Consider the following 15,364-nt stretch of genomic DNA (forward strand, 5'->3'; position numbering starts at 1 on the left):
TTGAAATGTTGCTGTCCACTGTCCTGGCTGTACTTGCTTCGTATGAGTTCATATAAGAATTTTTCAGGTCTTTCTGAAACCATCCTCATCATTTCTGTATAGTATGTGTGTAGATTATGTAACAGAGTAGTTTTCTGTCACAGTTGTGATATATCACACCTTGTTCAGTCATTCCTCGGTTGATGGGCATCCTCTTAATTTTCAAATCTTTGCCACTACAACTATAAGAAGAAATAGCTCCTCTTCCCTTTTTCTTTGATCTCTTTGGGGCACAGACCTCATAGTGGTATTGCTGGATTACACTTTGGAGTCTCCAGAATGGTCAGACCAGTTCACAACGGCAGCAGTGCGTTAGTGCCCTGATTTTCCCACATTCCCTCCAGCATTTGTCCTTTTCCCTTTGTGTCATGTTAGCCAATTGGCTAGGTGTGAGGTGAACCTCAGAGTTGCTTTAATTTGCATTTCTCTAATCAGTATTAGAGCATTTTATGTAACTGTTTGATTGATTTCTCCCCAAAACTGTCTCTTCAAATCCTTTGACCATTTACCAGTTGTGGAATAGCTCTTTATAAACTTGGTTCAGTTCCCTATATATTTGAGAAATGAGGTCTTTATCTGAGAAACTTTCTAGAACCCCCCCCCCCATTTCCTGTTTTCCTTCTAATTTTGACTGCATTGCTTTTATTTGTACAAAAACTTTAATTCCATGTACTTCAAATTACCCATTTTTAAACTCCTGGGTTTCCCTTCCATCCCTTTTTTTGTTCATAAATTCTTCCCTTATCCATAGGTCTGACATAAATTTTTCCATCCTCCCCTAACTTATGATGTCTTTTAACTTATTTTAGTAAATTATACTTGAATTTTTGTTTAACTTGGAAACTAACACAGTTTCTCCTCCACTTATCCTTTAAAATCACTGGCATATCCTTTGGCATCAGAAACTTATTTTGGGTAATGGGAAAGGGTAGTGCTGAATGGGTCCAGTTACCCAGAAATGGGGGAATTTTAGTGAGTCCTAAAAATGACAGGAGTCTAGTTCACTATCTTTCCCCTTGACCCATCTGGATTGTCCTTTTCCCTTTTACCCCAAAAACAAGCCAGAAAAGGAAGCATGATTTAGACTACACAGGACTTAGTCACCAAGATAAACTGGTGTGTCTAGATATGAAGCCACAGTCAAGACTGCCAGTGAATTAATGTGATTTGGAGATTCTCAAGAATAATTGAAAAGAGGAATTGGGCCTCCAGCCTATGTTATTTCTTAAGTTTAGTAATAGTTGCTCTCTTAGTGAGAGATTTTGTAGTAAGCCATCATGCTGGGCAGTAAGAGACTTCCTGGGCACAGAGCTTACACGTTTCAGTGAGATCTTTTGAAGGTTATTTGTTACCAGCAGAGGTCTGGGGTGCTGTGGCTCTTCTGGTCTGGGTTTCTAACCAGTTCAGCTGTCTGGGCAGCACAAAGCCCAGCCAGCCTTAGATCTGCTAAGGGGGTAGGGATGGGTAGAGAAAGGGAACTCCCCCAGTGATTCCCAAGGATAGGGATTGTGGCAGCAGCCGAGGGGGTGCTAGCACTCAGAAGGCCATAGTAGCACTGAAGATGACTTGCTAGTATTTCTTTCCATGTGGAAAGGGTTCTGCCTCTGATGCATGTCAGTGATATTTCAGGAATTACCAGGCAGCGATTGGCCAGATGAAATGGCAAATGCAAGGGCTGAATACTCACCTGTCGGGTTTTGTTAGAGTGCAAAGGTCTGTTATCCTTAGGAACTAAGGCATGATCCAAAAACTCCGTTCAGACCAAGGTGTTTGTTATCTATGAAGCTAAATTTTGAAAACAAAGATTTCAACAGTTTAAGACTGAAAAGCAAAATAGGCATGCAGAAAGAAAATGTGAACTCCCAAGGAGCATCCTTAGCAGTGCATTTAATCTCTAGGTAGTCTGGAATGACCTTAAGGCATGTTTCTTGGTGTGAAGCTTTGCAGTTGTTGAGTATTTTCAGTTGTGTCTGACTTTTTGTGACCCCATTTGGGGTTTTCTTGGCAAAGATCCCGCAGTGTCATTTCCTTCTCTAGCTCATTTTACAGATGAGGAAACTGAGGCCAACAGGAATAGGGGACTTGCTCCAGGGCGTCTGAATCCAAATCTGAACTCGGGTCTTCCAGACTCCAAATCTGGTGCCCAATGAGCAGTAGTTCTATAATAATGTAAAAGAGTTTTTCCCTAATGAAAGCATTCCAAATTTCATTAACATTTGTTTAGTTAGCAGCTTTACTACAAACTGCATTGTTTTGTAAGCTCCAGAATCTAGGTAGCTCTTTATTTTTTTAATGAGCTTGTATATATTTTTTAAGAACTCTGGACATCTTAAAGAGCACTGAGTAAATGCTGGAGGGTGTGCCAAAGGGAACTGGAAATGTACTGAATAACCTGGCTATTTCCTGAAATTTAATATGTGTAACTACAGTTTGTATTTATTCACATCATGCCTTGTCTGGCACACTATTTTAGACAGACCCCAGTGATGCATGACTTTATTCTCTGCTCTTTGGCCACCATCTTGACAACTGCTCTGCCATAGGTCCAGAGACTGTGCCTAGGAGATTGTCACCCTAACAGCTCTGGACTCCCACCCCTGGTTACTGAGTGCCTCCTCACCTGGCCCACTATTTGGGGTGGGTCCCAACCATGTTACACTTTACTCCTTACTCTGCAGCTGTCTACTCACCGGAGAAACCTGGATTTACTTCCCAACATTCTCCCCCCAATTCCCCTGTACAATTCTAACCCTGATCAAACCAAACCAACTTTGCCATTACCCTGGGAAGGGGCTGTCAATATATTCTCCTATGATTCCTTTTACCCTCTCTGTATCTTTCAGACCAACGTGCACCAACCTGTCCACCTCTTCTCATGTGTGTTATCTGTTCCTACTAGAATGTAAGCTCTTTGAGGGCAGGGAATGCCCTTGATTTCATATTTGTATCTCCCCTCCCCCAACTTAGTATAGGGCTTGACTGATAGTAAGGACTTTATAAATGCTTTATCACTCATTCATTTGTTCATTCCACTAGCTTTGGGGTTTTCCTTTTTCACTATGCTAGTAGAATTGGAGTATTTGTTTATGTTCTAGATGTTGATTTCAATGAAAACTTAACCCTAGTAGGCAGGAGGGGCGATGCTTATTTTCATAGCTGAATTGCAAGGTGTGACTTAATGCAAACCCAAGCTCTTGCTAAACATTTGGTCCTTGCAGTTTACCATTTTTCAAGCTTCGTAAACTTTGAGCTCAGACCATAAAGTTCATGTACGATTCTTGGTCCCTCCCAGGTTTTCCATAAGAACCAATTTGGTGCTTGGTTTTTATTGCTTGGATGCTTTCCAAAAGTGGTTGAGAGATCTTGGGTTCTATTGGTGCAAAGCTTAGAAAGGCTCAATTTTTCTGAAGGTAAAACAGGAGAAACTGTTTTGATGCCTTGCATTTCATAATGGTGGGGACTTGGGACTTAGTGATTAGTAGAAGATGGAGACAAAAAGTTTGCTGAGTTTAGCTAGCTCTCCAGCAAGGGTTTTTGGCCAGAGGATTGTAGTGGGAATGTAAATTTTTAAGATCTTCCCTGCCTGTAGGCTTAAATGCACCTGGAGCCTATGGTGGGAGGCTTGTTTTTCAAGAGATACTTTGTGATTGGGCAGTGGGTCAAGAAGGTTGTTACATTCTCTGAGCCAGGAGAAGGCTATATAATCCCTGATGTGAGGCTTTGCTTTGGGGCTCACTTTGAGAAGTGTTATGTGATTTGACCAGATGAGACTCTGGGCAGCCATTGTTGAGAGCCCCCCAGCTTTGAAAACCCAGATGGTGACGCTTCCCTTTCTGGTAACTGGGATTAGATATAGATGTATGTAATGGTTGGACAGTTTGGAAGCCTGTCTGTTGAAAAGTTCTTGTAATTTATGCTTGTAACCTCTGTATCCTCTGAAGTTCATGGTGCTGACCTTTCCCCCCTGAACTAGGTAAATGATATATGTTTGATTGATTAAGCTTGTTAACCCATTTTGAATTGCTTTCCTTTAGCAAAGCAGATCCAAGAACCGGTGTTGGCAGCCACCCTGGGGATGCTGGGGTGCTTGCTGCTACAAGGATCTCCTTTGGAGAGATTTAGAACTCTAAAAACAGGAGGCAAAAACCGAAATGAATTTGGGAAGGATTTGCCTAAGCTCACCAGTGGTAGATGAAGAAATAGAAAGTTAGGGAAGTTCAGAGCATATTTTCAATGTTAAGGTTGGGCAATCATCATGCTTTGCTTTCAGTTGCCCTTTAGTATCAGTATTAGACAATTGGTCTATATAGATCATTTCTTCTCCTCTTCCTCCTTCTCTTCCTCCTTTCCTCCTCCTCCTCCTTTACTTTCTCCTCCTCCTCCATTTCCTCTTCTTCCTCCATGTTCTCTCACCTCCACCTCCTCTTCTTTCTGGTGAAGCCTGACAATCCTTCTCAGAATCAATTTTTTTTTTATGATCAAAGAAAATGCTCAGTTTAATTTAGAGATGAGTGAAAACAAAGATGTAATTTTCTTTCCCATCTAAGACCACAAACTTGTTGAAATTTAGCCACAGACTCCTCATCTTGGGGGTATACTGAAGACAGCTCTAACCTGAGAGCAGGTTGTTAAATTCTCAGTGTGAGCACTACACCTCTGAAATCATCAACTGCTACAGATCAGGGTTTGATTTATTGTTTTGCTTATTATTTCAGCTTAAGAAATCGAAAGGGAAAATATTAACAGTACAGATTAAACTTAAAAGTGTGTTTTAAAAGTTTGTTTCAGAAAGCTGGTTGTTAAACATTTACCAACACACCACTGACTATAACCCATTCTTACCTATTCCTTCTCTTCCATGTGTTTCCCCATGATCCTCCTGGAGATACACTTTTGATTTCCAGAAAATGCAGGAATCATTTTGTTGCTCTAAAAAACTCTTATTTCTTCCTATCCAGGCTGAGGCAGCTTAGGGTGGTCAGGTGGTTTTGGGTCTAGATGACCTGAGTTTGAATCCTGGCTCAGATACTTGTTGTATACCTACCTATATGACTTTGGACAAGTCACCTCTCTCTAGGCCTCTGTAAAATTGGGCAGGGGTGGGGACTAGACCATAGATGTAGAGCTGGGAGGGATCTCAGGAGGCCATGTAGTCTAACCTCATTTTACAGATGAGGAAACTGAGGTCCAAAGAAGTGGTGATTTTCCCCAAGTCACACAACTGCAGAAGGAGGATTTGAAGTTGGCCTTTGTGACCACAAATTCAGCATTCTTAGATGCACTACCACCTCCCCAATTTCCTTTGGGGAGGAGGCCTAGGAGTCATGGGAATGGACACAGCTGAGGAGGGAGGGATGGGGAATGGAATTAGAATCTTTGATGTAATGAGGGCTAGGAGGAGGGGAGGTAAGCTTCACCTACCTGAAGGTCAACAAGCTATACTTATATATAAGTTCACCTATACTGAACATTGCCAAGAACCAGCAAGTGAGTAATAAGTTTCTGAGAGGCCAAAACACATGGGTCAAAGTCTATGTGCTGATGCTCACTCACTTTAAGGCTGGGAGAGCCCCTCAGGGCCTCTCTTAGCAACCATTTATGCATAGTTTACACATAAGGCTAACCAACTTGATCTCCCCATTTCCTAGCTCTGACTTTACACACACACACACACACACACACACACACACACACACACACACACACTCACACACACACACCATGAACTACCCCAATAGAATGTAGGTCCCTTGAGGGCAGGTTTTGTTTTACTTCTGCCTTTGGGTCCCTAATACCTAGTACTGCTTTCTTCCTGTTTCTCTCCCACTCTGCCTGGCACATGGGAAATGATTGAGGAAATGTTTGTTGATTGACTCACTGATACACAGGAACTCAAGAAGTCCAGTAATTTGGGGCCCATTTTAGTAGGGAGAGAGTCAGCCTGGAACACTGGATTGAGAGCTGGCCTCCAAACCAGGAATACCTGGGTTCGAGATTTGCTTTTGACATATAGTTATTGTGTGATCCTGGACAGATCACAACCTCTCAGTTCAGAGAAGGTGCACACCTACATTGGTAGAGGGGAGCTCCTCTTCTGAGAATTTCCCATATGAATGAAGTCATCGATCTTACAGGGGTGGGGAACTTGTGGCCTTTGAGGTCTTCAGGTGTGGCCTTTTGACCGAGCCCAAATTTTACAGAACAAATCCTTTCATTAAGCAGGTTTGTCCTATGGAGTTTGGATTCAAAGGGCTATGCTTGAAGACCTAGAGTGTGGCCTCTACAGGTGGCCTCGAGGCTACAAGTTCCCCACCCCCTTTACTATCAGGACAAATGACTGCTCATTTTCAGAAAGGGCAGATAGGTGGTGCCCCCCATGAATGCTGGGCCTGGAGTCAGGAAAATCTGAATTAAAATCTGGCCTCAGGCATTTACTGGCTGTGTGACCCTGGGCAAGTCACTTAACCCTGTCTGCCTCAGTTTTCTTATCTGTCAAATGAGCTGGAGAAGGAAATGGCAAACCCACTCCAGGGCTTTGCCAAGAAAACCCCAAATGGGGTCAATGAAGAGTCCGCCACAATGGAAATGACTGAACAACAAATCTCCCTAGCACTTGAGGGGATTATTGGATTTAAGTCTGTTTTCTCATCTGTCAAAGGAGGGATCCATAGTGCTCTGATTTCCAGCTGCAGTCTGTGATTTATTTAGTCCAACCCCCTGATTTTACAAGGGAGTTAATAGACTCAAAGAGAGAGAGAGAAGTGACCTGAATAAATCTCTTTCATGAGCTGATAAGGTGGTTCTGTTTTTACCATCAGATACACGGTCTAAGAGCCATAAAACGAGAAGGGCGTCTGCCCTTCCAGCCCCATTTTCTGTTACACAGTTTTGGTCCTTGCTGGATTCATTAGACTATCTGAGTCAGAAGGGAACCTTGATCCTTCGTGCTGACCCCCTCATTCTGTAGAGGAGGCAACGGAGACCCAGAGGAGAGGCAGGACCTCAGCCAAAGTGGCCTCTCCAGGTTGGCATCAAGACCAAGACCAGAGCCCTGGTCTCCTGATTCTGAGCCAGGGCCCCTTCTACTCCATCACCCTGTCCTCATCTCACCTTCCTGGGGCCTATTCATGGAAAGAACCTTGTTTAGAAAGATGCCATTATGTAATGCTGTGACTAAGAAGACTCCCCATGGGGGCTTTTGGCCTTGGGGGCTAACATTTAGGGAATAGCTGCCTCCAGAGTTTTAGAACCAATGAGAGTTTTATTAGGGGCTACCATGTACTAAAGAGTGTGTTAGGTACTAAGGATACAATTTAAAAAAAAATTGAGATAGGAGCTTATACTCTAATGGGGGATACAACCCTTTAAGAGAATCTAGCTACAGGCCAGATGCTGAGGCCTAGGGTCCCTTGTATGTTTTGACAGGTGCAATGGGACTGTGCCCCAGAGTCTGGAGCAAGGGTGGGGAACCTGCAGCCTCGAGGTCACCTGTGGCTGCACCTCAAGTGCAGCCCTTTGACTAAGTTTGGATTCAGTCAAAGGGGCTCATTTGAGGACCTAGAGGGCCAAATGCATACTCGAGGCCTTGCGTTCCCCACCCTTGATTAGTGTATAGAAGTCCTTATGGTCCTCCATCCTACTGGAATTGTTGTCAGCAGTGACTCCCTACTGTTCTTCTCATCTGAGCCAGCCACCCCCAAATGGGGTCTGGGAGGTCCCAGGGTTAGGGAGGATAGCAGAAGAGAAGGAAAGAGGGCATGGCAGCCTCCCTCCATCCCCCATCCAATGGCATCTCTTCTTATTCCACCCTGGATGAGATCTGGATGATTGGAATCTTGGATTGAGGGGAGAAAAGGTAAGAGTTCCCTCCTTGGCAGCTGCCCCATTGGAGTCTGGGAAACTGAGATAAACAATTGAGATTAGCATTTAGTAAGTATAGCTAACCAAAAAAGGTGCCACCAATGGCATACCAGTGAGCTCTTCCCTAGCCTGACCCCAACCCCCGGGATGGGGTCACAGCATTCTGGCAGCTATGTCTCTACAGGTGAGGCTTTGTGTCACAATGTCTTTTCTCTGCACCACCCTCCCCCCTTCCTCAAAGTTATTTAATCCTGCAGGTCACCCCAGGTGCACTATGAAAAACTGCCGGAGGGGTCAAATTTGCTTGTTACAGCTCTGCTGTGATACAAGTCAGGTAGGAGAAAAAGTCTATTGTGGACAAAAGTCAGGTAGAAGAGTTTCCCTGAATGTGCTGCCCATGGCTGCAGAACTGGGCAGACTCTGGCAGCCTCCCCCAGGTGTGGTAGGTGGGGAGAAAGTTCAATGGTCAGAAGAAATGTTGGCTTTGCCCCACCCAGAAGGAAGTTATATTGTCCAGACTCTTGTACTGTTTTATTTGCAGACCAGGCTTTGGATAGTTTTTTCTGTGGATTGTTTGGGTAGAGGACAATTACCATACCCTGCAATATGATGGATTTACAGCCGAGGAAGTGAGGAGAGGCTTTGAAGACTGATTTATGTGTTGGTGCTTAGGGCTTCAGGTCTAACAGATGGGCAAGACCTTGGCCTTGAGCTAGGTGCAGACTGCTTACATCTTTGGCTAAGGAGAGGGGGGCAATTAGTTATGACTCCAGACCGTTTGCATCTGTGGCTCACAAGGTCCATTGGAATGTAGCTGCCATAGCTGTTACTATCCTCATTTTAAAGATAAGGAAGGCAAGTGACTTATCAAGGGTCACACAGCTGGGAAGTACCAGAGACTGGTTTAAGTCTCTGGTCTTCAGGCCTTCAAGTTCCACATTCAGGTGCCATCCACCCAAATTGGACATTTTTCTGCTAAGTTTTAGTGGCCTACTCTGCCACTCACCTTTGGCATCTCGGTAAAATCAGTGTGTGAAGCTTTTCAGAAATCAACTAATAAGAGTCTGTGTGGCACAGTGGAAAGAATAGGGGATTTAGAGTCAGAAGATCTGAGTTCAAATCCTGATGCTATGATTTAATACAAACTTTGTGACCTTGGGGTAAAGAGTTAGAGCCAATAAAGACCTTCCATTTTACAGATGGGGAAACTGATACCTAGGACTTCCCTGAAATCATTGAGAGAGGGACAGAGGTGGGTTTTGAACCCATGTTCTTTGAATACAAATCTGGTGCTCATTCATCACCCATTCCATGGGTCTCACATCATCTGAAAAATGATCCAGGGTTGGACCAGATGATCTCTATGATGAATATTGTGATAGCAGGGTCTTCTAATCACACTCCAGCTTCCTCCTTCTCTTTTCCTCCTCCTCCTCCTTCTTCTTCTTCTCCTCCTCCTTCCTATCACCATCACCATCATCATCATTCATTTAGACCCATAAGGGATCTTAGAAGCCATCTGGTCCAATTCCAATTTTACAGATGAAGAAACTAAGCCTTTAAATTCCTTGCTTAATGTTACACAGGTAATGAGTGGCAGGAGCCAGGACTCAAATGTATTACCTCCAAAAAGACTTTAAATGTCGCACTCTCTTCTCTGCACCACGCCTCACAGAACCTCAACATTAGAAGAGAACTTTGAGGTCATTAATCCTATTTCCCATCCCTAGACAGGAACTTCCCCTGCAGCATCCTTGACACAAGGTCCTCTAACCTCTACTTGAACACGTCTAGTGATGGGAAGATCACTCTCATTCCATTCCTTCACTGGATAGTTCTAATGCTTAGAAAGGGCATGCATGAATTGGGCCAGAATGTTTCTCACTGTAACTTCTGCCCAGCAGTTCTGTCTTTCCTCAAGAGTTACAAAGAATAAGTATAAGCCATATTTCTCATGTCAGGTTTCAAAGATTTGAAAGCAGCAGTAATGCTGCCCCATACCAAAAAAGGAGGAAAAAAAGCCAATCTTCTCCCCAGGCTGGTTCATATACAGGGTATCCCAAAATTCTTAGTGCAGTTTAAAGCTTTTGGGACCCCTTGTATATGACTTCCAATCCCTTTATCACTCCGGTCACCCTTGTTTGAGAATGTCCTTCTCAAAATGTGGTACCAAGAAGTTGACACAAATCTCCAGTTGTGGTTAGAGCAGAGCAGAGGCAGCAGGAATTGTTACCTACCTTGTTCTGGGCTTTCTAATCCCATGAAGGCAGTTGGTGGCCAAATGGGCTGTTTTGGCTGCATGGCCCTCTATCGGCTCACAGCCAGTCTGTAATCCTCAAAAGCCCCTGAGCTTTCCCCTGGGTTTGCTCACTTGCCCAGTTGACTTTTTCAACTCAAGAGCAGAATTTTGTCCTCATTAAATGACTTCCTTCTTGCCTGCCAAAATAGCGGGCAAAGCATGGAAATTGGAGTCAGAAAGATCCTTCTCAGGCACTTGTTAGCTGTGCTGTAGCAGCAAGCACCCCAGTGTCCCCAGGGTGGCTGCCAACACAGGTTCTTGGATCTGCTTCGTTAAAGGAAAGCAACTCACAATGGGTCAACAAGCTTACTTTAATCAGTCAAATATGTATCGTTTACCTAGTTCAGGGGAAAAAGGTCAGCACCCAGAACTTCAGAGTATACAGACAGAATTATCAAGACAGAGAAACAGATCAAGTAGACAGTTTCCAAACTGTCCAACCATTACATCCATACCAATCAACATCTGGGTTTTTCAAAGCCAGGGGGCTCTCAACAACGGCTTCCCAGAGTCTCATCTGATCAAATCAGAACACTTCTCAAAGTGAGCCCCAAAGCAAAGCCTCACATCAGGGATTATATAGGCTTTTCCTGGGTCAGAGAATGTAACCACTCTCTTGACCCACTGCCCAATCACACAGCATCAAGGTGTGGGCATTCCTGAAAATCAAGCCTCCTGCCACAGGCTCCATGTGACCACATTCAGCCTATTAGGAGGCAGAGTATATTTTCAAATCAAGGAAGGTTCTCAGAGTCTCTTAAGCCTATCAAAGGGCCTAGGGGCAGGGAAGATCTTTAAATTTGCATTTCCATTACATGTGTGGATTGGGGGAAGTCACTAACCTCTCTGAGCTTCAGTTTCCTCATCTGTAAAAATGAAAGGGTTGCACTCACCCGCTAAGGTCACTTCCAGCCCTACCTCTCAGATCCTGTGAGTCAGTCTCTGCCATCCCATGTTTTGGCTGACTCTCCTTGCTTCTTGTCTTCTTCAAAAAATCAACCACTTTGCATAGATGTACGTAGCTCCCGTTCCATATCAGTTAACCATGTGTGAGAGGACCATAGAGTTAGAACTGAAAGGGTATCTAGTCTAACCCCTGTTTGTGACACTAAGGACCAGAGAGGTTGTTTAACTTGCCCAGCAGACAGTGGCAGATGCAAAGTCATAGATTTAGGGCTGGCAGGGATCCAGTTTCTGAGTCCAGCCAATGCCCCTCATCTTCTAGATGAGACAATGGAAACTTACAGAAGTAAAATGACTTACCCAAGGTCACCCAAATAATAAGTGGCTGAGATAGCATTCACATCCAGCACTCGTGTGACACACAGTTGATGCACACAGTTGACAATCTAGGCCATGTGAACTTGACCTGAGGGACTAATGGAGTTCTATTTTCCTAGTATATACATGACAGTCCCCTAATCAGATTCTGTAAATCCGGAAATTCATTTCTTACTTATTACTAAATGAACAGTGAAAATGATCCAGGGATCCTAGTGGATTTCATACTCAAAATGAGTTAGCATTCAATCCCCAAATTGGTGAGGCCCTTTGAAGCCATCTGATCCAATCTTTTTCCCCAAATGAGAAGCTCTTTCTTGAGCATGTAGCATATGGTGTACAAGTAGTGATCCATACTTTGTTTGGGGATCTCCAAGGAGGAGGAACTCACTTTCTTCTGCGGCAGCCCACTCCATTTTTGAACTGCATTAATGATGGTTAGGAAGCTCTTTCTTACCTTAAGTCTAAATCATGGGATCACTTTGGGTTCTTGATTTTGTTTGTATATTCCCCAAACCTTCAACACTGCCTGGAAGTTAGTTGTCACTTAATAAATGTTGCCTAGATTTAATTGAATTAAAGCTCTTCTCCTCCCCTCCCCTCACCCCCCAACAGATTCACTTTGCGGCAGTGCCGACGTCCCCACCCCCTTTCTCTGCGGAATTATCATGGTGGCCGGGACCCTGTACTCATACCCTGAAAACTGGCAGGCCTTCAAGGCCCTCATTGCTGCACAGTACAGTGGGGTCCATATCTATGTGCTGTCCGCACCTCCCCTCTTCCACTTTGGTCAGACCAACTGCACTCCCGAATTCCTCCAAAAATTTCCTGCAGGAAAGGTTCCAGCGTTTGAGGGTGATGATGGGTTCTGTGTGTTGGAAAGCAACGCCATTGCACACTATGTGAGCAATGATGACCTTCGAGGCTCGACCCCGGAGGCTGCTGCCCAGGTGATCCAGTGGGTGAGCTTTGCTGACAATGTACCTGGGTGTTCCCTACTCTCGGCATCATGTACCACAACAAACAGGCTACAGAGAACGGGAGGTGAGGCGGGTTCTGGGGCTGCTCGATGCCCACCTGAAGACTCGGACCTTCCCGGTGGTGGAACGCATGACTCTGGCCGACATCACAGTTGTGTGTACCCTCTTGTGGCTCTATAAGCAGGTCCTGGAGCCATGGTTCTGGCAGGCCTTCCACAACACCAACCGCTGGTTCCCCACCTGCATCCACCAGCCCCAGTTCTGGGCAGTGTTGGGAGAGGTGAAGCTCTGTGAGAAGATGGCGCAGTTTGATGCTAAAAAGTTTGCTGAGAGTCAGCCCAAGAAGGAGGTCCCAAGAAAAGAGAAGGGATAGCCAGAAGAGAAACCAAGGCCCAGGAAGAGCGGAAGGAAGAGAAGAAGGCAGCTGTGGCCCCCGGCCCTGAGGAGGAGATGGATGAGTGTGACCAGGCCCTAGCTGTGGAGCCCAAGGCCAAGGATCCCTTTGCCCACCTGCCCAAGAGCACGTTTGTGTTGGATAAGCTTAAGTGAAAGTACTCCAACGAAGACGCGCTGACAGTGGCCCTGCCGTACTTCTGGGAGCACTTAGACTGTGACGGCTGGTCCCTGTGGTACGTCGAGTACCGCTTCTCCCAGGAGCTCAGCCAGACCTTCATGAGCTGCAACCTCATCACTGGAATGTTCCAGCGCCTGCACAAGCTGAGGAAGAATGCCTTTGCCAGCGTCATCCTTTTGGCACCAACAATAGCAGAGCCATTTCTGGAGTCTGGGTTTTCTGGGGCCAGGAACTCTCCTTTCCGCTGAGTCCAGGTAGATTGGCAGGTAGACTATGAGTCCTACACATGGCATAAGCTAGATCCTGGCAGTGAGGAGGCCCAGACCATGGTCCCAGAGTACTTGTCCTGGGAGGGGGCCTTCCAGCAACTGGGCAAACTCTTCAATCAGGGCAAGATCTTCAAGTGAACACCCTCCCCTGCTACCACCTAGCTGCCTGCTTTCTCCTCTGCAGGGAGGTGCCAGTCATTAAACAAAACTGAAAACAGAAAAAAAAAAAAGCTCAGCTCTTGCCCATCTCTGCTACCTCCCATTTCATAGCACCCAGACTCACCTTCCCTTCCCACATAGTTAAGCAATTGTTTCTTCTTGTTGTTGTTGTCATGTCTGACTCTTCCTGACCCCATTTGGGGTTATCCTGGCAGAGATACTGTAGTGGTTTGCCATTTCCTTCTCCAGCTCATTTGACAGAGGAGGAAACTGAGGCAGAGTCATGTGATTTGCTCAGGGTCACACAGCTAATAAGTGTTTGAGGCTGGATTTCAACTCAGGTCTTCCTGACTCCAGGTTTAGTGCTCTATCTGGGTTTTAACCACTGTTTGGATCTTATCTGCCTCTTGAATGAGTGAGTGAATGAATTAATGATAAAACATATATCAAGTGCTTACCGTATATGAGGCACTGTGCCCAGTGCCTGGTGATACAAACACAAAAGTGTTGCAAACCTTGTCCTTAAGGAACTTACATTCTAATGGGGATGGGAAGATGACAGATATAGGGAAGTGGTGGGAAGGGGAGGGGATTTTGGTTTCAAAAGTCATGGGAATGATCATAAGACCCATAAAGCAGTCAATCGACATTGTATTGATTTGATTATTGTTCCCAGATCAACAAGAGGAGAGTGTGCATGAGGGAGAGAGGAGCCCTTGCACAGAGCAGTGGGTAAGCTGTCCAGGGTGGATGGCATGTAGTCAGGGTCTTGGGCCAGCTAGATATCAGGTTAGGGGAGTTTTCATTCATCCACTCACCAAACAGGAGAGCTCAACTTCAGGTGTGAGTTACTTGGTTAAATGGGTTGTCACATACTACTCTAAGCTTCCTTCCTTCCTTCCTTCCTTCCTTCCTTCCTTCCTTCCTTCCTTGTCCGCCATTAATTCACTGTGTGATCTTGGGTTGACATCATTTCATCTCTTGCTTTACTCATCTGTAAAACAGGAATCATAAGAATCCCTGCCTTGACTTTTTCTTTTGGAATTCTACTGAAGTCCAAATGATCTCATGGGTGTGAATATGCTACCAAAACTCTGACGTGACTTTCCCCTCCATCTCCTTGATTTCGCCACCTGAAGTCAGCAGCTAGCATGTTTTCCTGTGTTTCCTCCAGTCTAGCATTGGGGTCTTTGAAGCCCAGGGCCAGGGGTCTCTGCTGTCAAAGTCTTTCCCTTCCTCTTTCTAATCCCAAACTGCCATTCCTGTTTGAGACCTTAACTCTTTTATTATACATTTTTAAATGCCACAGTCATTCACGCCATTTGTTTTAGGGCTTATAAAACCATAGATTTCCTGGTTACAGAAACCAGAAAAAAAGGGCAAACAAACCATGAGCTACAAAAAGATGCCCCAGGTATGAAGAAGTGGGTTCAAGGGCAACTTTAAGAGAGTCGGCTTAGAGCAATATTTGGATTCTTTGTTAGGATAAAAAATTAGGTCTTATTAGGAACAAACTTGAATGTAAAGATACAGAAAGTAAATGAGATGTACTTCCTCTAAAAACCAAAACTGGTCGAAACTCTGATGGGTGGGGTGATTCGCTGCCGATGGAACTGTAAACTACTCCAGCCCTTTTGGAAAGCAGCTTGGAACTGCAGAAGGAGAGCTAGAAAACTGTTCATACCCTTTGCCCCAGGGATGCCACTCATGGTCATCTTTTCTACTCTCACCCTGCACCCCCCGCCCCCAGAAGGTTATTTACAACAAGGAAAATCGAACAGAATTTGATGGGAAAAAATCCTTTATTTGGAGGATTGAAGAAATGAAAGGAAACTTAAGGCCATCTAATCCATATCTGAGGAAACTGAGGCCCAGAGAGATAGTCACTTGCCTAATGTCATCG

At 44.9% G+C, this 15,364-nt stretch overlaps 1 pseudogene; it reads left to right on the forward strand.

Annotated features, from left to right (window-relative positions):
* The first annotated feature begins 10,505 nt into the window (after positions 1-10,505).
* LOC138162620 (elongation factor 1-gamma-like) lies at positions 10,506-13,532 on the forward strand (annotated as a pseudogene).
* The last annotated feature ends 1,832 nt before the right edge of the window (positions 13,533-15,364 follow it).

Source organism: Petaurus breviceps, unplaced genomic scaffold (genome assembly GCF_028583685.1).
Source record: "Petaurus breviceps papuanus isolate PSGF00001 unplaced genomic scaffold, PetGlider_PUasm1.0 186, whole genome shotgun sequence".
Classification (NCBI taxonomy): Eukaryota; Metazoa; Chordata; class Mammalia; order Diprotodontia; family Petauridae; genus Petaurus; species Petaurus breviceps.